The 24,599-nt window shown below is 51.6% G+C and overlaps 1 protein-coding gene across 1 annotated transcript in view; it reads left to right on the top strand.

Moving 5' to 3' along the window:
- The window catches only part of LOC141197781 (microtubule-associated serine/threonine-protein kinase 3-like), a 31,887-nt gene that overhangs the window by 6,432 nt on the left and 856 nt on the right, over window positions 1-24,599 (top strand). The window lies entirely within an intron of this gene.

Raw genomic sequence — 24,599 nt, 5'->3', positions numbered from 1 at the left:
CCAGTATACAGGACAAGAGAAGTGGTACTGTGCAGTGTATATATGCAGAATAATACAGATACTGAGAATTACACCCAGCATACAGGACAAGAGAAGTAGTACTGTGCAGAGTATATATACAGAATAATACAGATACTGAGAATGACACCCAGTATACAGGACAAGAGAAGTGGCACTGTGCAGTGTATATGACGCGCCCCCTGGGACATATTCCTTTTTGAGGGGAATACCCGGCACCGGATCAGATGGGGGGTTGTAGTCTCCGAGCGGCTGTGACCCGGCCCGTGCCCAGGGCGTCAAACTCAGTGTTATGTGGCAGTCCTACAGATGTTATTAAGAGTTCTTTTGTGTCGACTACGCCACCCGTTGTGATGCGGTCACTGTGGCCGCCGCTGCAGCAGGGTCCGCTGAGGCTGATGGTGGGTGCGCAGCTTGGTGGGATAACCCCCAACGGGAGGGGTATAGCCTCAGGGGGGACAGGTGCAGAGGATGGGGGTTGTGGTGGTGCAGTGCAGACGGCAATTAAGACAGAGTCGGGTTGTGCAGTTAAGGGTGTTTACTTACTGCAGATGTTGTACTGGTCACTCCAGCTTTGAGTGACCACCCGAGCCGTGCTGCGTCCACCAGGTCCTGGATCCAGCCAACCCCCAAACAAGTCCGGAGCGTGGCCCTGAGCTCTCCTTCTGTCCCGTTCTCTGGCCGTCCCCACCAGTGATCCACCTAGGTCCAGCTCCCTCGGGCCCTCTGTTGGGACACCCTTGGCCTTGGGTTCCCTGACCCTTCATGTGGTATGCCTTCGGGGTGGATGTGGTGGGTGACCGTGGCAGACGCTGCCCACGGCCTCCGGTCTCTGGCTAGGGTGTGTTTTCTGCCCCCACCAGTTTGGGATCCGGTACCCTGTGCCGACTCTTCACCCGGGGATTTAATTTGGGTTCTTGGAGTCCTCTTTTCTGTTTCCCCCTCTGGGTCTCTCTTCTCCTCTCTCACTCTGGGTCTCTCTTCTCCTCTGCTCGCTGACTTGTTCTCTGCATCTGACCCTGATCTTAGTTGGTGCCCACCTTATATATCCCTCTATGTGTGAGCTCAGGTGACCAGCACCCAATGAGCTCCTATCACTACCCAGACTGCACCCCCTATCTGCCCCTACACTACATGGGATGTTCCAACCCCCTCCCACTCCAGCCAAGGACAGACTCGGTCGTACCTGCACATTTCTAAGTGGGAGTACCGTTGGTCTGCCCTCCGGAAATGGGATGTGTGTAGTGCATGCAGCCTACCGAGCTCAGTCCCACTCTCCATCCTTGCCCGGGAGTGGAATATCACACCTCTGGGTTGAGGTGCAATACCCCTGTAGCAGCCGAATCCTCAGGGTGCTACATATATATACAGAATAATACAGATACTGAGAATGACACCCAGTATACAGGACAGGAGAAGTAGTACTGTGCAGAGTATATATACAGAATAATACAGATACTGAGAATTACACCCAGTATACAGGACAGGAGAAGTGGTACTGTGCAGTGTATATATACAGAATAATACAGATACTGAGAATGACACCCAGTATACAGGACAGGAGAAGTGGTACTGTGCAGTGTATATATACAGAATAATACAGATACTGAGAATGACACCCAGTATACAGGACAGGAGAAGTGGTACTGTGCAGTGTATATATACAGAATAATACAGATACTGAGAATTACACCCAGTATACAGGACAGGAGAAGTGGTACTGTGCAGTGTATATATACAGAATAATACAGATACTGAGAATTACACCCAGTATACAGGACAATAGAAGTAGTATTATGCAGAGTATATATACAGAATAATACAGATACTGAGAATGACACCCAGTATAATATACAGAATAATACAGATACTGAGAATTACACCCAGTATACAGGACAAGAGAAGTGGTACTGTGCAGTGTATATATACAGAATAATACAGATACTGAGAATTACATCCACTATACAGGACAAGAGAAGTGGTACTGTGCAGTGTATATCTATATATATAATCGTCTTATCCCGTCTGTCTGTCTGTCTGTCTGTCTGTGTGTCTGTCGGTGTGTCTGTCTGTCCAGGAAATCCCGCGTCGCTCATTGGTCCGGCAGCGGCCAATCAGCGCCGGGGGATTTCTAAAAAAAGATGGCGGCCGTTAGCGGCTCATCTGCGGGACGGAGCTGAGCGGCGATGCAGCCGGGAGATGAGTGCCGCGAGGCGCTCATCTCCCGGCCGGCAACAGCAGAAGGAACCCGACCGCCGGACCCATCTGCGGGAAGGAGATGCATCCGGGAGATGAGCGGCGCGAGGCGCTCATCTCCCGGCCGGTAGCAGCGGAAGGACCGCCGGCGCCGCTGACCTCCATGCGGAAGGGAGGAACGGGGACCAGCGCTGCGGGTCGGGATACTTCTGCTGCGAGCGCCCGCGATGTCCCGGGTTCTCGCAGCGTAAGTAGCCGCACAGGCAGCGCCGCTCCCCGGTCCTCACCAAGACGATTCGATGATTGGTCGGGGTCTTCGGACCCGACCAATCACTGATCTTGGCGCAAAACTTAAACACCGCTGTGCTGATTGGTCGCTGACGCTGCCCGCGACCAATCACCGATTTGGGCGCCAAATTTAAATATCGTCCGCGACCAATCACCACAGCGGTGTTTAAATGTGGAGCCAAGATCGGTGATTGGTCGCGGCCGATATTTAAATTTGGCGCCCAAATCGGTGATTGGTCGCGGCCGATATTTAAATTTGGCGCCCAAATCGGTGATTGGTCGCGGTCAGCGTCCGCGACCAATCAGCACAATAGTGTTTAACTTTGGCGCCAAGATCAGTCATTGGTCGCGGGCCAAGACAGCGACCAATCAGCGATTTGTGCGGCAATTTTAAATAGCGTCCGCGACCAATTGGATGTCAGCGCCGCTGCTTGTGCGGATACTTCCGCTACAAGAACCCGGGACATGAGCGGGCGCTCGCAGCAGAAGTATCCAGATTTGCAGCGCCGCTCCCCGGTCCTCCCTTCACACCCTAGCCACTGATGTCCCCACTGTATCCGCATGGTGTTACAAAGGTCCGGAAATTTGTGTTAAAAATCGCTGATTGGTCGCTGGCGCTGCCCGCGACCAATCACCTATTTGGGCGCCAAATTTAAATATCGGCCGCGACCAATCAGCACAGCGGTGTTTAAATGTGGAGCCAAGATCGGTGATTGGTCGTGGCCGATATTTAAATTTGGCGCCCAAATCGGTGATTGGTCGCGGGCAGTGCCAGCGACCAATCAGCGATTTTTAACACAAATGTCCGGACCTTTGTAACACCATGCGGATACTGTGGGGACATCAGCGGCTAGGGTGTGAAGGGAGGACCGGGGAGCGGCGCTGCGGGTCGGGATACTTCTTCTGCCAGCGCCCGCTCATGTCCCGGGTTATCGGAGCGGAACTATCCGCACAGGCAGCGCCGCTGACATCCATGCGGCTATGGTGTGAAGGGAGGACGGGGGAGCGGCGCTGACATCCAATTGGTCGCGGACGCTATTTAAAAGTGCCGCACAAATCGGTGATTGGTTGCGGTCTTGTCCCACGACCAATCACGGATCTTGCCGCAAAAGTTAAACACTACGGTGCTGATTGGTCGCGGATGCTGCCCGCGACCAATCACCGATTTGGGCGCCACATTCAAATATCGGCCGCGACAAATCACCGATCTTGGCTCCACACCGCTGTGCGGATTGGTCGCGGACGCTATTTAAATGTGGCGCCAAAATCGGTGATTGGTCGTGCCCAGCGTCGGCGACCAATCAGCACAGCGGTGTTTAAATATGGAGCCAAGATCGGTGATTGGTCGCGGCCGATATTTAAATTTGGCGCCCAAATCGGTGATTGGTCGCGGGCAGCGTCCGCGACCAATCAGCACAGTACTGTTTAACTTTGGCCGCAAGATCAGTGATTGGTCGCGGGCCAAGTCGGCGACCAATCACCGATTTGTGCGGCACATTTAAATAGCTGCCGCGACCAATTGGATGTCAGCGCCGCTCCCCGGTCCTCCCTTCACGCCCTAGCCGCATGGATGTCAGCGCCGCTGCCTGTGCGGATACTTCCGCTCCGAGAACCCGGGACATGAGCGGGCGCTCGGAGCAGAAGTATCCCGACCTGCAGCGCCGCTCCCCGGTCCTCCCTTCACACCCTAGCCGCTGATGTCCCCACAGTATTCGCATGGTGTTACAAAGGTCTGGACATTTGTGTTAAAAATCGCTGATTGGTCGCTGTCGCTGCCCGCGACCAATCACCGATTTGGGCGCCAAATTTAAATATCGGCCGCGACCAATCACCGATCTTGGCTCCACATTTAAACACCGCTGTACTGATTGGTCGCGGACGCTATTTAAATGTGCCGCCAAAATCGGTGATTGGTCGCGCACAGCGTCGGCGACCAATCAGCACAGAGGTGTTTGAATTTGCCGCCAAGATCGGTGATTGGTCGCGGCCAGCGCCAACGACCAATCAGCGATTTTTAACACAAATGTCCGGACCTTTGTAACACCATGCGGATACTGTGGGGACATCAGCGGCTAGGGTGTGAAGGGAGGACCGGGGAGCGGCGCTGCGGGTCGGGACACTTCTGCTGCGAGCGCCCTCTCATGTCCCGGGTTCTTGCAGCGGAACTATCCGCACAGACAGCGGCGCTGACATCCATGCGGCTAGGGTGTGAAGGGAGGACCGGGGAGCGGCGCTGACATCCAATTGGTTGCGGCCGCTATTTAAATTTAAATGTGGCGCCAAAATCGGTGATTGGTCGCGCCCAGCGTCGGCGACCAATCAGCACAGCGGTGTTTAAATGTGGAGCCAAGATCGGTGATTGGTCGCGGCCGATATTTAAATTTGGCGCCCAAATCGGTGATTGGTCGCGAGCAGCGCCAGCGACCAATCAGCGATTTTTAACACAAATGTCCGGACCTTTGTAACACCATGCGGATACTGTGGGGACATCAGCGGCTAGGGTGTGAAGGGAGGACCGGGGAGCGGAGCTGCGGGTCGGGATACTTCTGCTCCGAGCGCCCGCTCATGTCCCGGGTTCTCGCAGCGGAAGTAGCCGCACAGGCAGCGGCGCTCCCCGGTCCTCACTAATACGATTCCGCTCCCCGCTCCTCCCCAATACGATTCGCTGATTGGTCGCGCTCTCCACACCCGACCAATCAGTGATCTTGGCGCTAAAGTTAAACACCGCTCTGCTGATTGGTCACGGCCGCTGCCCGCAACCAATCACCGATTTGGGCGCCACATTTAAATACTGCTGTGCTGATTGGACGCGGACGCCGGACGCGTCCAATCAGCGAGATTGGCGCCAAGTTTAAACAATGCTCTGCTGATTGGTTGCGGACTCCAGCCGCGACCAATCAACGAGATTGGCGCCAAATTTAAGCAACGCTCTGCCGATTGATCGCGGTCGCTGGCCGAGATCAATCAGCAGTATTGGCGCAAAATTTAAACACCGCTCTGCTGATTGGTCGCGGTTGTCGGCCGTGACCAGTCAGCAGTATTGGCGCCAAATTTAAACCTCACTCTGCTGATTGGTCGCAACCACCGGCCTCGACCAATCTGCGTTTTTTGTGCCAAATTTAAACAACGCTCTGCTGATTGGTCGCGGTCGCCGGCCGCGACCCATCAGCATTATTGGTGCCAAATTTAAACCCTGCTCTGCTGATTGGTCGCGGCCGCCAGCCGCGAACAATCAGCGAGATTGGCGCAAAATTTAAACACCGCTCTGCTGATTGGTCGCGGTTGTCGGCCGTGACCAATCAGCAGTATTGGCGCCAAATGTAAACCTCACTCTGCTGATTGGTCGCAACCACCGGCCGCGACCAATCAGCACTATTGTCGTCAAATTTAAACACCTCTTTGCTGATTGGTCGCGGTCGCGACTAATCAGCGATTTTGGTGCCAAATTTAAACACCGCACTGCTGATTGGTCGCGGCCGCCGAACGCGACCAATCAGCGATTTTGGCCCCAAATTTAAACACAGCTCTGCTGATTGCACCCGGTCAGCCGCATACCTATTCTAGAATACCTGATGCATTAGAATCGGGCCATCATCTAGTCTATATATATAATCGTCTTATCCCGTCTGTCTGTCTGTGTGTCTGTGTGTCTATGTGTCTGTCTGTCCAGGAAATCCCGCGTCGCTCATTGGTCCGGCAGCAGCCAATCAGCACCGCGGGATTTCTGAAAAAAGATGGCGGCCGTTAGCGGCTCATCTGCGGGACGGAGCTGAGCGGCGATGCAGCCGGGAGATGAGCGCCGCGAGGCGCTCATCTCCCGGCCGGCAACAGCAGAAGGAACCCGACCGCCGGACCCATCTGCGGGACGGAGATGCAGCCGGGAGATGAGCGGCGCGAGGCGCTCATCTCCCGGCCGGTAGCAGCGGAAGGACCGCCGGCGTCGCTGACCTCCATGCGGAAGAGAGGACCGGGCAGCGGCGCTGCAGGTCGGGATACTTCTCCTGCGAGCGCCCGCTCATGTCCCGGGTTCTCGCAGCGGAAGTAACCGCACAGGCAGCGCCGCTCCCCGGTCCTCACCAAGACGATTCGATGATTGGTCGCGGTCTTCGGACCCGACCAATCACCGATCTTGGCTCCAGATTTAAATACCGCTGTGCTGATTGGTCGCCGACGCTGCCCGCGACCAATCACCGATTTGGGCGCAACATTTAAATATCGGCCGCGACCAATCAGCACAGCGGTGTTTAAATCTGGAGCCAAGATCGGTGATTGGTCGCGGCCGATATTTAAATTTGGCGCCCAAATGGATGATTGGTCGCAGGCAGCGTCCGCGACCAATGAGCACAGTAGTGGTTAACTTTAGCCGCAAGATCAGTGATTGGTCGCGGGCCAAGACCGCGCCCAATCACCGATTTGTGCGGCACATTTAAATAGCGGCCGCGACCAATTGGATGTCAGCGCCGCTCCCCAGTCCTCCCTTCACACCCTAGCCGCATGAATGTCAGCGGCGCTGCCTGTGCGGATACTTCCGCTGCGAGAACCCGGGACATGAGAGGGCGCTCGCAGCAGAAGTATCCCTACCCGCAGCGCCGCTCCCCGGTCCTCCCTTCACACCCTAGCCGCTGATGTCCCCACAGTATCCGCATGGTGTTACAAAGATCCGGACATTTGTGTTAAAAATCGCTGATTGGTCGCCGGCGGTGCCCGCGACCAATCACCGATTTGGGCGCCAAATTTAAATATCGGCCGCGACCAATCACCGAACTTGGCTCCACATTTAAACACCGCTGTACTGATTGGTCGCGGCCGATATTTAAATTTGGCGCCCAAATCGGTGATTGGTCGCGGGCAGCGGCCGCGACCAATCAGCAGAGCGGTGTTTAACTTTAGCGCCAAGATCACTGATTGGTTGCGTGCGGAGAGCGCAACCAATCAGCGAATCATATTGGTGAGGAGCGGGGAGCGGAATCGTATTAGTGAGGACCGGGGAGCGCCGCTGCCTGTGCGGCTACTTCCGCTGTGAGAACCCGGGACATGAGCGACTGCTCGCAGCAGAAGTATCCCGACCCGCAGCGCCGCTCCCCGGTCCTCCCTTCACACCCTAACCGCTGATCTCCCCACAGTATGCGCATGGTGTTACAAAGATCCGGACATTTGTGTTAAAAATCGCTGATTGGTCGCTGGCGCTGCCCGCGACCAATCACTGATTTGGGCGCCAATTTTAAATATCGGCCGCGACCAATCAGCACAGCGGTGTTTAAATCTGGAGCCAAGATTGGTGATTGGTCGCGTCCGATATTTAAATTTGGCGCCCAAATTGGTGATTGGTCGCGGGCAGCGCCAGCGACCAATCAGCGATTTTAACACAAATGCCGCGACCAATCAGCAGTATTGTCGCCAAATTTAAACACCTCTTTGCTGATTGGTCGCGGTCGCGACTAATCAGCGATTTTGGTGCCAAATTTAAACACGCTCTCCATTCCTCACTAACACGGTTCGCTGATTGGTCGCGGCCGCCGCCCGCGACCAATCAGCGATTTTGGCGCCAAATTCAAACACCGTTCTGCTGATTGGTCGCGGCCGCCATCCGCGACTAATCAGCGAGATTGGCGCCAAATTTAAACAACGCTCTGCTGATTGGTCGAGGCCGGCGACCGCGACCAATCAGCAGAGCGATGCAGAGCGGGGTTTAAATTTGGCCCCAAAGTCGCTGATTAGTCGCGTATGACGACCACGACCAATCAACAGAGCGTTGTTTAAATTTTGCGCCAAAATCGCTGATTGGTCGCGGCCGTCAGACGCGACTAATCAGCGACTTTGGGGCCAAATTTAAACCCCGCGCTGCATCGCTTTGCTGATTGGTCGCGGTCGGCGGCCGCGACCAATCAGCAGTATTGGCGCCAAATTTAAACACCGCTCTGCTGATTGGTCGCGACTAATCAGCGATTTTGGTGCCAAATTTAAACACGCTCTCCAGTCCTCACTAACACGGTTCGCAGATTGGTCGCGGCCGCCGCCCGCGACCAATCACCGATATTGCCGCCAAATTTAAACACCGCTTTGCTGATTGGTCGCGGTTGCCGAACGCGACCAATCAGCGATTTGGGCGCCAAATTTAAACGCCGCTCTGCTAATTGCGCCCCGTCGGCCGCATACCTATTCTAGAATACCCGATGCGTTCGAATCGGGCCACCATCTAGTATACAGAATAATACAGATACTGAGAATTACACCCAGTATACAGGACAAGAGAACTGGTACTGTGCAGTGTATATATACAGAATAATACAGATACTGAGAATGACACCCAGTATAATATATAGAATAATACAGATACTGAGAATTACACCCAGTATAAAATACAGAATAATACAGATACTGAGAATTACACCCAGTATACAGGACAAGAGAAGTGGTACTGTGCAGTGTATATATACAGAATAATACAAATACTGAGAATTACATCCACGATTCAGGACAGGAGAAGTGGTACTGTGCAGTGTATATATACAGAATAATACAGATACTGAGAATTACATCCACTATACAGGACAAGAGAAGTGGTACTGTGCAGTGTATATATACAGAATAATACAGATACTGAGAATGACACCCAGTATACAGGACAAGAGAAGTGGTACTGTGCAGTGTATATATACAGAATAATACAGATACTGAGAATTACATCCACTATACAGGACAGGAGAAGTGGTACTGTGCAGTGTATATATACAGAATAATACAGATACTGAGAATTACATCCACTATTCAGGACAGGAGAAGTGGTACTGTGCAGTGTATATATACAGAATAATACAGATACTGAGAATTACATCCACTATACAGGACAGGAGAAGTGGTACTGTGCAGTGTATATATACAGAATAATGCAAATACTGAGAATTACATCCACAATTCAGGACAGGAGAAGTGGTACTGTGCAGTGTTTATATACAGAATAATACAGATACTGAGAATTACATCCACTATACAGGACAAGAGAAGTGGTACTGTGCAGTGTATATATACAGAATAATACAGATACTGAGAATTACATCCACTATACAGGACAAGAGAAGTGGTACTGTGCAGTGTATATATACAGAATAATACAGATACTGAGAATGACACCCAGTATAATATACAGAATAATACAGATACTGAGAATTACACCCAGTATAATATACAGAATAATATTGACGCGCCCCTGGGCCTACTTGGTGTAGCGTTGCGCACGCGGGGACTACCTGGAGCCGGGCCTGTTGGGGGTAGTAGTCTCGTGGCGGTGACCCGGTCCGTGCCCAGGGAGTCAAACTGTGTGGCTGAGTATTAGCAGTAGATGTTGGAGGACTACGCCACCCGTTGAACGCAGCTATGGAGCTGCCGCTGCAGGGCAGACCGCTGAGGCCGGTGGAAGGATTGTGCAGCGTGGATGGTATAACCCCCAACGGGAGGGGTATGGCCTCAGGGCAGCCGACGTGGATGAAGGGGGTAGCAGGAACCACTCAGAGACGGTGCGGTGTAGTTTTGGGTCTTTACTGGTGACAAGGTAGACCCTCCCGGAGTACTGGCTAGCGATCGGGGCCTGGTCAGTCCGTGAGCTGATGGGATCTCCCCTGGCCAGGCGGAGTTGTAGGCCTCCCCAACTAATCGTACTCTTCTGGCTACCTTGCTAGAGGCTGATAAAAGTAGCCCACGTCCCTAAGTGTACCGTGTGGTGCTCACCCGTATGGCCGGTGACTCGGGGCCTTCTGGTAGCTTCCGCTCCACGTCGCGGTGCTGGTCCCTTGCGTGTGACCGTGCCTTCGGGTTTCTTGGCCAGAGGACCTGAAATCCCCTGCCAGGCGGTTTCTGCTGCTGGGTAAGGATTAATCCCCACAGCCTCGGACTCCGGGTCCGGTAAGAACTCTTCAATCAGGGCGAGCTCTACAGCTTCCAGCCCCTGATCTCTTTTAGCACAGCTCCCACAGAGCTCCTGATCTTTCTTTCCCTAAAGCTGCTCCACTACAGACCAGACTGTGTCTCTGTCTGTGTTCTCTGCTCTTTCTTTCTCTAACCCTGCCTCAGCCCTAGTTTTATATAGGGGAAGTTCTTCCCCTCCCAGGACTGGGCAGGAGGTGTGGCATGCATAGGATTCCTGACCAGGAGACCTCCCACCTGCTCACAGACGTAATATTGCTATTACTGTGGAAACCAGACCCCTGGGGTGCCACAATATAGATACTGAGAATTACATCCACTATACAGGACAGGAGAAGTGGTACTGTGCAGTGTATATATACAGAATAATACAGATACTGAGAATTACATCCACTATTCAGGACAGGAGAAGTGGTACTGTGCAGTGTATATGTATTTCACCCAAAATTGTACTAATAAAAGCATCATCTAGCCAAGGCAAAAATAAGCCATCACACAGCTCCAGTATATAGAGGAAATGTCCAGTGCGCTGTAGTATATAGAGGATGTGTCCCGTGTGGTGTAGTATATAGAGGATGTGTCCCGTGTGGTGTAGTATATAGAGGATGTGTCCCGTGTTGTGTAGTATGTTATGCACACACCTGGGCTGACTGGCATGTGCGTGATTTAGTGATTCCACTGTGCCATGAACCGGAGAGTGTCTGGAGGGGCGTAACTAAGTATCAACCCGATCCGACCAAGTTCGCACGACGGCTAACGACGCCGTGCACCAGGGAGGAACCGAGCAGTGGGACCAGGTGCTACTCCAGGCCAGATCCCGGACACGGCTGTTGACCCACACCGGGGAATACAGGAACAGGCGGGTTAGTCTTGCACACAGACAGGTGGGTATTGGCATGCACGGCTGGAGTGCAGACAGGAGGATACTGGCAGGCACGGCTGTTATGCAGACAGGAGGGTACTGACCAGTGCGGCTGGCGTGCAGACGGGGAGGTACTAGCAGGTTGAAGCACAGGCTGGATAGAGTCCAGTACAGAATGGGATACAGGAACAGAACCGCAGATGCGGTAGACAAGCAGAGCAGAGAGGTACCACCGGAGTGGTGGGAAAGGCGGAGCAGAGAGGTACCGCTGGAGCTGTGAGCAAGCAGAGCAGTTAGAAACCGCCGGAGCGGTGAGCAAGGCAGAGCAGGCAGGAACCGCCGGAGCGGTGAGCAAGGCAGAGCAGGCAGGAACCGCCGGAGCAGTGAGCAAGGCAGAGTAGGCAGGAACCGCTGGAGCGGTGAGCAAGGCAGAGCAGGCAGGAACCGCCGGAGTGGTGAGCAAGGCAGAGCAGACAGGAGCCGCCGGAGTGGTGAGCAAGGCAAAGCAGGCAGGACCCGCCGGAGCGGTGAGCAAGGCAGAGCAGGCAGGAACCGCTCGAGTGGTGAGCAAGGCAGAGCAGGCAGGACCCGCCGGAGCGGTGAGCAAGGCAGAGCAGGCAGGAACCACTGGAGCGGTGAGCAAGGCAGAGCAGGCAGGAACCGCCGGAGCGGTGAGCAAGGCAGAGAAGAGGGGACAGGGCTCTGTTCACACAGAACAGACTGGAAGGGAAAGGCAGAACCAGATATACACAATATACTTGCAATGAAGTAGCGAGTGGACTCTTAACTCACAAACGGAAGTACAGCGACAACGAGTAGGAGTTAGGTGCAGGTTCAGACTCTGCAGAAAAAGGGAAGGTACGGACATAGAGAAAAACAGGTAACAGGCTTGGAGAGTGTTCAGACAGGAACTGAGTGTTCAGACAGGAACTGACACTGCAGCGAGATACAGGAGCGAGTCTGGGTATGCGGCCCCCAGAATGGCGGACAAACAGGCTAGAAGACACAGATAACAGGTCTGGGTATGCGGCCCCCAGAAGGCGGGACGAACAGGCTAGGAGCGTGTTCAGACAGGCCTGGGAATACAGCCTCCAGGAAGGCGGACAGGCAGGAAAAACAGAACAGGACCGGGCACATCAGGCAAGAAGCCCTCGGAGGATAAGAGTTGCTCAGGCACCAGCTTCAAGGTGGAGCTGGTTTAAATATCCAGTGACAGACAGAAATAGGCTGAGGACGCATTAGGGGTGTGCCCACAACAGCTACAAAAAACAAGAAGTAACCGGGCTGCTGCCCTAAGCAGTCAGAACAGAGACAAACAGACAGCATGAATAGAAGCCAGACTAGCAGACTGGACTGAAGATCAAGTTTGCAATCTTGCATAGTGAGAGATGGTGCACCATGCAAGCCCGCCACCAGGTATGTTACAGTGTATATAGAGGATCTGTCCCGTGTGGTGTAGTATATAGAGGATGTGTCCCGTGTGGTGTAGTATATAGAGGATGTGTCCCGTGTGGTGTAGTATATAGAGGATGTGTCACATGATGCGTAGTATATAGAGGATGTGTCCCTTGTGGTGTAGTATATAGAGGATCTGTCAGCTCTCCTGTGTGGTGTAGTATATAGAGGATCTGTCCTGTGCGCTGTAGTATATAGAGGATGTGTCCCGTGTGGTGTAGTGTACAGAGGATCTGTCGGCTCTCCTGTGGGGTGTAGTATATAGAGGATCTGTCCTGTGCGCTGTAGTATATAGAGGATGTGTCCCGTGTGGTGTAGTATATAGAGGATCTGTCCCGTGTGGTGTAGTATATAGAGGATGTGTCCCGTGTGGTGTAGTATATAGAGGATGTGTCCCATGTGGTGTAGTATATAGAGGATGTGTCACATGATGTGTAGTATATAGAGGATGTGTCCCTTGTGGTGTAGTATATAGAGGATCTGTCAGCTCTCCTGTGTGGTGTAGTATATAGAGGATCTGTCCTGTGCGCTGTAGTATATAGAGGATGTGTCCCTTGTGGCGTAGTATATAGAGGATGTGTCACATGATGTGTAGTATACAGAGGATCTGTCCCGTATGGTGTAGTGTATAGAGGATCTGTCGGCTCTCCTGTGTGGTGTAGTATATAGAGGATCTGTCCCGTGTGGTGTAGTGTATAGAGAATCTGTCGGCTCTCCTGTGTGGTGTAGTATATAGAGGATCTGTCCTGTGTGGTGTAGTATATAGAGGATCTGTCCCATGTGGTGTAGTATATAGAGGATCTGTGCCGTGTGGTGTAGTGTATAGAGGATCTGTCGGCTCTCCTGTGTGGTGTAGTATATAGAGGATGTGTCACTTGTGGTGTAGTATATAGAGGATGTGTCCCGTGTGGTGTAGTATATAGAGGATGTGTCCTGTGTGGTGTAGTATATAGAGGATGTGTCCCGTGTGGTGTAGTGTATAGAGTATCTGTCGGCTCTCCTGTGTGGTGTAGTATATAGAGGATCTGTTCTGTGCGCTGTAATATATAGAGGATGTGTGGCGCCCTGCTGCGCAATAGTGCCACAGATCCTAGAGGGGTGCTTGGACGGATTTCTCCACAAGAGGCCCTCAGAGCATACACACACCTCCACCCTACCTCAGACCACCAGACGGAGCCCGGATAGGGACATATATATACGGAGGGTGGAGTTAGGCAGGCAGAACAGAGCAGGAAGCTCCTGCAAGTACAGCCTGTGAGTCTGCTGCAGCCACAGAGCAGAACAGTCTAGTTGTGTTTTAGTGTAGGCTCAGACACAGAAACAGGTCTGCAGCCAGTTCCTGCAGGAGTCAGTCTGCAGAGGTAGGCCAAGCTAGACTCAAGTAGCTCAGGTTAGTGAGCTTAAGGTGTACCAACGCCATAAGAGAGGTGAAGCGCAGCCTGCCAGCTGCTAGTGTGTATAGCCTAGTGAGGGCCCCGAGTAGGCTGAAGGCTAGTGGAGTGAGTAGCATTGGGGGCAGAGGAGCTGTACAAGCTCACCCCAGAAACATATACCGGACACCGGGTCCGCGTCTACAGGGCCATATATTCCCCTGTAGAGACAACCGGATTCCCTGGAAGACTTCAGGTCCCAGGATCACCCAAGAGCTGATACGTACCAGAGCCAGGAGTCACGGAGGCCCCGCAAGCAGGGAGTGTGAACTCCAAGAGAAGGCCCTATCAGAAGATCAGCAGGTGCAGGACAGTGACAAAGTTAGGCCTAGCTCCAGGCAGGTCAGAAACTTACTACACAAAGGCAAGAAACAGGAGGCCCTATACCTGCTCACTGGGGAGAATCCTGATATGCACCCTTCACCCTATAGTGCTCCGGAATGTGACTGAATTTCCACCAGTAAAAGGTACTGAAGTGAACTGTGTGTGGTTGCCAATCCTTCTTCAGACCCGGCTGGGTCCCCTCTGTCCTGCATCCCTACATTTACACTGCCCTGAGGCCCAGCTCCACCTGTGGGGAGCTATACCACCCAAGCTGCCTTAACACCGGCCTCAGCGAACTGCCGCAGCGCTGGTGATCCTCACCAGACACCACAGGTGGCGTCACGAACTTTCACATAATTATCCACCTTTTTAAAGAGAGGCCCAGGGTACGGGCCCGGGAGCCGACTACCGCGACATCCCCCAAGGCCAGGCATCAAGGCCCAGGCGCCAAGTACATCCCCATCCCCTGGGCTCGTCATCTCTTTCCTGGCGTCACGAACAGGATAGCGTGCCCGCGGCTACGGAAGGAGTTGTGCCCGTTGCCACCGGGTACTGTGCGCCTTTATTCACGAACTGTATATTGTACTGTGGCGAAGATTGATGCCATTGTTACGTCACTGTGCGAGAAGAAGGGCGTAACCACGCGAAAACTAGGAGGCGTACCTGTGTAACCGCGCGAAGTCTCTGACACGCCCCACGCACTGACGCAGCGTCAGGTCCTGGCAGGAAGCCCCAACGCACGCTCTGACGTAAGACGAGAAGCGACGCAAGGTCCTATCCGACGACCGTCACCTGCAGAGCTGCGGCCTACGGAAAAAGAAGGTAGGCCACGGTTCGCTAGGGGGATGCCAGGATGTCGCAGGAGCAGCCCGATACCGGGGTTCGGGTCGAGAACCCCGATGATCCCACCGGGGATGATGCCGCGCGGGATGGAGCAACCGCCCCATCAACAGGGCCTGTAGCGCCTATCGTACCATTGACTTTACAGTACATGCCTGGAGCAAAGTGGCTCCCCCAGTACAGCGGCAAGCCAGACACCCTGTCTGGATTCAAGCGAAAAATATGCAGCATACTGGACATGTATTCTATGATGGGCAAACAAAGAGCTGCACTTGTTGTGGGACAATTGACTGGTGCTGCGGAGAGAGAAGTAGAGACTTGGTCAGCCGCAGACCAGGAGTCAGTGTCCGTAATCTTCAAAAAGTTACAAACTTCTTTGAGGCAGACCTCCAGATGAGGTTCTACCACTGCTCACAGAAACCGGTGGACAGTGTTCGGGACTATGCCTGCCGTTTGCAAGGGGCCCTGCGGGCTCTGAAACAGGTCAGTCCAACCAGCATAACTGATGAAAGTAAAATGCTAAAAGAACAATTTGTCCGGGGGCTGAGGTCCCAAGAGGAGAGCAGGACTGTGCGTTGGTGGTCCTTGGATCATCCAGATGCTACCTTTAAGGACATGGCTATAAAGGAACTGCAACCCCTGGAAACAGCAGATACTGCTATACAACATTACCAGGGTAGGGCCACTCCAACGCCCGCAGCACCCACCTTTTCCCCACTGGCTAATGAAGCTAAAGTGCAGGCAGCGCCCCCTTGTGAGCTGGACAGTCTGGGCTCAGAAGTGCGCCAGCTGACTAAAAACCTGGTCACTCTGATGAGTGCCCTGCAGCTACGGACGGAGCCAGAGACGGAGGGAAGGATCCTGCTAGCCGACTGCCCTGAGGATGTCCCCTGGATGAGAGGAAGGAGGAGGACGCCGTCGCCCCGGAGGAGGACAACGCCGCCCGGGAGGAGGAAAACGCCACCTCGTGGAAGGACCAACAATCAGCGCCACCCTCAACGAGAGTTTGTCAGCCACCGCTGCCAGAAGGCAGGCCACACAGTGCGCAATTGCCCTTTAAAAGAGCAAACCCTCGGTCCGAGGGTCAACGCCAAGAACGCCAACGCCGATGCCCTGTCCAGGATGCCTCACCAGTCAGACACAGAAGAAGAAGTGGATGACCTGGAGGAGATTGAGCTACCTGCCTTTCACCGGAATGGGATGATCCACGAGTAATGAGCCTCCAGGAGGCAGCGTGGTAAGACGTTAAACCCTTTGCCTCACCACAGCTGGAAGGAGACCAAGGACAGCGACCTGGTTGTCAGCCGTATCAAGGAGCTGATAACCCAAGAAGGTTCCTCCCTGGAGAAAGATGCATCTTTCCAAGCAAAACAGCTGTGGAATGAGAGAAGCCGGCTGTTCATCTATCGAGAGAAGCTGTGCCGGAGGTACATCAATCCCAAGACCCACGAGATGGTATGGCAGATAGTGGTCCCCAAGATGGACATCCAGATGGTGTTGGAGGCCTACCACAATCAGGCGGGGCACTTTGGCTGGAAAAAGCTAGAAACCCTGCTAAAGTGTCGATTCTACTGGGTGGGAATGCGCAGCTCCATTGAGAAGTGGTGCAGAGACTGTGGATCCTGTAGCCTCAGAAGAAAAGACTACAGCAGCCAGAAGGCGCCCCTGCAACCCATCAAGATGGCTTGACCCCTGGAGATCGTGGCGCTGGACCATGTCAAGCTGTCACCCAGCAGGTCAGGGTACTCCTATGCCCTGACCATGGTAGATCACTACTCCAGGTTCCTGGTGGTCGCCCCTGTCAAAGACCTGACGGCAGAAACAGCAGCAAAAACGTTCCAAGCATATTTCTGCAGACCCCATGGATACCCTGAGCAGGTGCTGACAGACCAAGGCCCAGCCTTCGAGGCCGAGTTGTTCAAAGAGTTCTGCCATTTGTATGTGTGTAGGAAGATAAGAACTATACCGTACCACCCCCAAACCAATGGTCTCTGTGAAAAGATGAACAACATTGTCATCGACCTGCTGAAGACCTTACCACTTGAGGAGAGAAATCAGTGGCCAGACCTACTACCTGACCTGGTAGATCTGTACAATCACATACCTATGAGTTCCACCAATTGCACTCCAGCATATCTCATGCGAACAAGACCAGGAAAGTTGCCCATGGACCTGGAGCTTGGTGTTGCAGAACCAGAAGCAGATATGTCCACTGAGGACTGGGACACGTCCAGACAGGAGCAGTACAGAAGAGTACAAGCCTGTGTCGAAGACAGTCTCGCTAGGGTGAAGGACAAGCAGGAAGACCACTATAATAAGAGTGCGCCAGCAGAACCCTTCACACCAGGATAAGTGGTATTGAAAAGGAAAAGGAGAAACCACAAACTTGATGACCAGTGGGAGACAGAACCCTACCCTGTGTTGAATTTATAGGTTTGATAACAGGAAGACGTGTTTGATTAGCAAAGATGAAGGAAGAACAACTGCAACGGTATCTAGAGACCACCTGAAGTTGTGTCCAGAACTGCTAAAGCCCCAAGAAGAAGTGCCTCTCATCACCCCGGAGGAACCTGAAGAAGCAGTAATACATACTGATTTAGGAGATTTCCCGGCAGATTGGCCTCAAATAGGAGGAGCAGTCATAATCCCAGTACTCCACTTCTTTCGACAGCCAGAAGACCCTCCACAGCCAGATGAACCTGTAAGTGCTGCAGAAGAGCCTAGTGCTGCAGAAGAGTCAGCTCAAGAAGAATCCCCGGACGAAGCATCCCCGGCAGGAGCAGAGCAAGAAGGCCCAGCCAATGGTGAACTTGCCAGGCCAAAGGGAGGTTAAGGCAGTTTTTCAATACCATCACTAGTAGAACAAATCGGGTAACTGACAACACAGATACCACACATTCTATGAAGAATCCTTTATCGTGATTAGTAATTCTTCTATATAAAGTAAATGACATGTGGGAGTATGGTGATGATTACCGCACCCATCCTTCTAAAATAATTCCAGTGCAGAAGAACAGCATGTAGTCTGACCTGGGTATCAGGGGTGTATTAAGGATAGCCAGGGCCCCGCGTGGCCCCCCCACGTGACGGGTCGGAGGTCACCATATACCTGAAACATTATTATTGAAAAAAATAGCTGCCGAGTGAAACTAACCTAAAAAACATCCATTAATCTAAAATTTACCTTCAGTTAAAAAAAATACTTTACCCATAGTATTGAACAGACCAACTTTAATATGTAATCAAGTCTCTTGCCAATTTTCACAAGGTTTTCATATCAATAGTGCAACAAACACAGAATACAGTAGAAAATATTAACAATATAACACTTCCATTACAATAGAAACATCAGTCATTATATCAATAAAGTGTCAAATGCATAACAATAAATAAATATATATTTTTCAAAAGCTGTCAGAACCATAAACTGTAGAAGCAAAGTATCCTCTCCCTAAGCCTAAGCTCCAGCATACCAGATAGTTTTGGGGTATGTTACTTGCTACATTTAATAGGTTAATTTGAACTTTAGCCTAGGGATGTTAGTAAAGATTTGTCTCTGGAAGTGTCACCCATTTCCCCTGTATGAGGCTGACCAACCAAACTGGAGGCATGAAGGAAAAAAAAAAGAAAAACCAACAGATTAAGGCAAGACCTCACCTTTTCTGAGTAATATAAGACTCATGTTTAAAGCAATACTGCAGTTTTTTTGTATTACGGCACTGGAGTAGAGCCACTAATCTAAGTTCCCTGCCCCTAGTCTCATCCTTACCAACCGGCATCTTCATCTGTATTCCGTGAGGCTCCTGACGTTCTCCAGCAGTTTGTGACCTGCCAGCTTGCTCCAGTGTTTGCTGGCCTATCAGGAAGTCAGAACTCAATTTAAGCCCATGAGATCCAGAACAAGGCCAGCAACAGGCCCCCACACTTACACTGAGAGCTTCTGACCATTACTTCAGGTCAGTCCAAAGTTGCAGTCAAAACATGGCTGTGGGACTGAAGCGGCGCTGGGAAGAGCTGAAGACAGTGGCTAGTAAGTATAATAATAGGGTTAAGGAACCACTAGTTTAGTTGCACCACACCAGCGCTGAAATAAAAAAAAACAAACCCTGGAGTGGGGCTTTAACCAGGTGACAAAACTGTCACTATCAGTGATTACTGTGCAGGCGGAGGAGAGCAGAAGTGTGTGATTCCATATACTGCTCTGCATCTATCTCAGGCTGTGTGGAATAATGCCCTGGTACCTGAGGTAGATGCTGAGCGCTGTATGTGACACGTGCTGATCGGACACTGCAGCTCTCATCTCAGTACTGTCCTGCTGCTGTGAGACAAGAACTGTAATGTGCCATCAGCACTTGTAACAAACAGCGCTCAGCATTTAGCCCAGGTGCCTGAAAGTTATTCCCCAAAGCCTGGGATGGATGCAGAGCAGTATATAGAATCATACACCACTGCACAGCAATCAATAGAAGGCAGATTTTTTTTTTAACTAGTTAGACAAGAGTATTATATACAGAGAAAGCCAGCTCTCATACCCTCTGCGATTGTGCGCTTTATCCTCTGCCTGACACCTCCTGCACATTATTGGGTAACATCATACAGGGAAAAAAGTAAATGCCCCCTTAGTTGAAGGGGAAATTGGCATAAAGTTTTCAAGTAATTGTAAAAACTAAAAATGGCTGCTGTGTCAGTCTGTGTGTTTTGTGAGTAACTTACAGTTTGGCTGGTACTTTGAAGAGGAAACACACGATGGTATGTGCTGTGCTTGAATTTTCAATACCTAAAAGAAATGAGGCAAAAAATAATTTTTCTTAACATCTGTTTACACATATACATAGTAACAGTCATCCTTCAACCTTAAAAAATAAGTCCATCTAGTTCAAGCCATAGCCTAACATGCTGATCCAGAGGAAGGCAAAAAAAAACCATGTGGCAAACACTAAGCTCCACATTGGGGAAAAAAATTCCTTCCTGACTCCATACGACAATCAGACTAGTTCCCTGGATCAACGCCCTATCAAGGAATCTAGTATACAGTGCTGTGCAAATTAATTGGGACAAAGCCAAAAAAACCCATATTTTTGAATATTTAATAATAAAATGTTATAATGCACTGTTACATACAAATTATAGTAAGAAATATGTCCTCCTTTAGCAGATATGAGATTTTCAATGCGTTTTGGCATTGATTCTACCAAGTTTTTGCATAAATTCTTCCATTCTTCATCATGGAACCACACTTGTATGGCACTGTTTATCATGCGTTCTTTGGTTGTACAGTCCATTTTGCCAAGACGTCTCTTCACAATGCTCCACAAATTTTCTATAAGATTTAAGTCTGGTGAATTGCCAGGCCAGTCCAGCACTTTTACTTTATTTTCTTCCAGGAATTTCTTCACACACTTGGAATTGTGGCATGGAGAAAAAGTACACTAAACCACTCCTCACAGAAACAAGCTCTCAACTGAAGCTGAGGGGGCAGCTAGCTGTTATTTTCTGACTAAAACCAGTCAAACCACATTTTGTTACTCACGGTTGTACACTCACACCTGTTCAAAAAAGTTAAAACTGGTTTGAATCACTGACTGGTAACCAACTTACGATTTTACTTAAAAAATGCTTTGTCCCAATTAATTTGCACAGCACTGTATATAATCTGTAATATTATACTTATTAAGAAAGGCATCCATGCCCTTCTTAAATGTTAGTAGTGAATCCCTCATTACAACATCATGCGGCAGAGAGTTCCATAGTCTCACTGCTCTTACAGTAAAGAATCCACGTCTGTGATTATCATTAAACCTTCTTTCCTCCAGATGTAGAAGATGCCCCCTTGTCGGCGTCTCAGGCCTCAGAGTAAAAAGATCAGTAGAAAGGTCTTTGTACTGTCCCCTCATATACTTGTACATAGTAATAAGATCACCCCTAAGCCTTCGTTTTTCCAAACTAAATAACCCCGAGTGAAATTGATAAGAAAGTGTGTGTCATATGCGAGTGTACTTGAGAAACACTTACTAGAAAGTCACTGGATCTCTGTTTTGTCTTTCTCCAAGAGCTTCTTGGTCCTGACACATGTTCCATTGATCAAAGCATGAGAGAAGTTCCTGCAGACAAACCCTGAAAAACATAATGCGAGTCAGTTCTGACCAGATTGTCATCTACTTTTCTCAGAACGTCTACTTCTACTTCTCTTAACGTGAGAAAATGGCTGTGGATTTTTAACATTTCTTTTACTTTGTTAGTCCCCTTAGGCAACTTGAAACTGAACGTTAGATCACTTGTCTATATTCAAAAGTACTTTTGCATTGCTACATATAAAATCACTATTGCCTGTGAAGCCCAACCTCAGAATGACAGTGGCATGTGAAGAGAACCTAGTATGTCCATATCCTCAAACGCTATTGACGCGCCCCCTGGGCAGCGGGGTACTCGCCAACCGGGCCTTGATGGATTTGGGGGATGTCACATTCCGTGACCCAGGGTGGTCAGTCCAAAAATAAAAGGGGAGATAAAAATGTAAACTAAAAAGGGGAAGTAGGGTAGGTTTGTAAATGTTCGTGACGCCACCCGTGGTACCCGGTAATGACTACCGGCGCTGCGACAGTTCTCTGAGGCCGGTGTTCCGGGCAGCTTAGTTGGTGCTACTCTCCACGGGTAGAGTAGGCCTCAGGGCAGTGTAGATGTGATGTAGAGTGGTGGCGGGTGCTGTGCCGCTGTAGAAAGAACAGGCAGAGATAGCGGTTGAAGTCATCCGAGTCTTTACTCACTTTTTATCAGCTCAGAGCTTCTCTCTGCTGTCACACGGCGAGCTGCGGCCGCCAGGGTGGGGCTCAGCACTTTCCAGGTAGTTCAGGAGCACCTGCCAGGACCCCGCTCTAGTGTGTTCCTCTCTTGCTCAACTTCTCCCGCCGTGTGTTCCCCACTGAGTCCCGTACGGGTGCTGCAATCTCTCTATGGGCAACGTGTAGTTCCCGGACCGACTGGGCGCCCTTTTTGGTGACTTGTGGTGAGGCTGAGGCGTAAGGCTGGGTCCCTCTGGGTAAATTCAGATTAGGGCATACAGGTGGCGACTCCGCTCCATCCATATCCCCCTGGGATCCACATAAGCCTCCGGATTCTTCCGACAGAGACGTGAAGTACAAAGTCAGATTGGGGACCGGTTACCCCTCTTGCGGCCGGGTCCCTCTGGCTAGGCCAGAATAAGGTATGCAGGTGGTGGCTCCGCTCTGTCCATATCCCCTGGGATCCTTTCGCCTGTGAATCTTGACTCCTCTGCTCCCCTCCTGGGCCTCCTACTCTCAGGACCCTGACCGAGACAGAGCCTACAGCAACTCTGCCCTGCTCCTCGTCTCGAGGCCTGAGACCGAGGACTGTGGACCCTCAGCTGGCTGCAGCGTTGTGCTGTCTACCGACCAACGACCCACAACCAAAGACAATGATACCAAGATGGCCTCCATATATATATGATCCAGCTAAGTGCTCAAAATAAATGCTTCCTCCACCCTCACTCACTACATGGTTCCCCCCAACTCCTCCATTCCGGCCCGGGGCGGCACTATGGTGCATATAGGCCCCCTTCAGAACTGGAGTGGTGTAGTGTTGAGTGTGTGTTTGGGGTCCTGTATGGTACTCCATCCTTACCTGGAAGAGGAGATATCACACCCTTAAGTGGGGTGCAATAACTCTGTGGCGACTGAGCCCGCAGGGGCGCCACATTATTGACCTGCAGTGCAGGTTAATAGTATAGAAAAGTGCCCAACCGCTGTACTGAACGTGCAGCTCATGGGAAAAAAATGGAATTTAAATCATTCCAAGAACCTTTACTGGCCTTCAGTCATACAGGTGTGTACAAAGCATCTACAATTGCAGCCCATAGCACTGCGAGTGGCTCCTGCAAGCACGTGTGACGCTCATAGCCCTCCCTGGGAAGATGGGGGGGTACTCGGAGCCGGGTCAGATGTTGGGGAATGTAGCCGTGGCCTGGACCCGTTCCGTGCCCAGGGCCGTCACATTAAAAGATTTAATGGGCTTTCAGGGTTGGTGTTAATCGAGTGGTTGTATTGACTACACCACCTGTGGTGCCTGGTGATTCTCCACCAGCTCTGCATTCAGTCCTCTGAAGCGGGATGTAGCGGCAGCAGAAGATGGTACTACTCTCCACAGGCGGAGCAGGGCCTCAGGGCAGAGAGGACAAGAGGATGGGAGCTGTTGTGGAAGATGTTGTGCGGTGTAGTGCGGTGCCGCGTTGCAATAAGAAACCGGAGGCCATAGGGGTAGTCTTCCAAGCTTTACTCACGGTAGAATGCTCAGCTGCAAGGCTTCTCCCTGCTCCTCACGGCACGCTGCGGCCACCAGGACCGGGGGTCCGACAACCTCCGGGTAGTTCAGGTGCTTTGGTCAGGACCCCGCACCAGAGTGTTCCTAGACTTTCCCACTAGGTCCTCTCCTGTCCGTTTGTGGTGCGTGTACTAAGGCCGGGTCTCCCTCTGGACTATGCACAGAACAAGGGTACGGGTGGCGACTCCGCTCCGTTACCCGGTGGGATCCACTGAGCCTCCGGGCTTCTCTGACTAAGACTTGTAATGACAGAGTCAGATATCGGGGACCGGTACCCCTTTTGCAGCAGGAATCCCTCAGACTAGGCCAGAATAGTGAGGACAGGTGGCGTATACCGCTCTGTCTTCATCCCCCTGGGATCCTTTTGCCTGCGGAGCTATACTCCTCCGCTCCCCTCCAGACCTTCTTAAGTAAGGACCTTGACCGGGTAGAGACAGCCGTTAACTCTTGCCCGTTCCTCGACTCAAGGCCAGAGTTCGAGGACCGTGTCCCCATCAACTGCAGGTTCACACAGAAAGCCACGTTCAGCGATGAAGATCACAATCAAAGACCTTGAACTTAAGATGGCTGGCTATTAAATATGAATTTAGTACGTGTAACCTCTAAGTGTATCCTCCACCCTCACCCACTACTAGGTTCCCCCTTACTTTGGTTCCCCCATCTCCACTTATCCCGGCTGGGGCAGCACCCTGGTGCCTTAAAGCCCCCCTACAGGTGGGAGAGATGTAGTGTTGAATGCAGAGGTGGGGTCCTGACAGCTGCACCATCTTTACCTCGAAGGAGAGATACCACACCTCATTAAAGAGATGCAGTACCCCTTTGGCGACCGAACCCTCAGGGGCGCCACACACGCCCTGGCACTTTGACTGATAGCTGACTCTACAGTGATGCACTGCATCGCGAGAGGTCAAATTGCTAGGGTGTGCTTACAG

Source organism: Phyllobates terribilis, unplaced genomic scaffold, assembly GCF_046119375.1.
Source record: "Phyllobates terribilis strain yellow unplaced genomic scaffold, ASM4611937v1 Scaffold_87__1_contigs__length_6367161, whole genome shotgun sequence".
Classification (NCBI taxonomy): Eukaryota; Metazoa; Chordata; class Amphibia; order Anura; family Dendrobatidae; genus Phyllobates; species Phyllobates terribilis.
The sequence above is the reverse complement of the archived record's forward strand: the minus strand, read 5'-3'. Positions and strand labels throughout refer to the sequence as shown.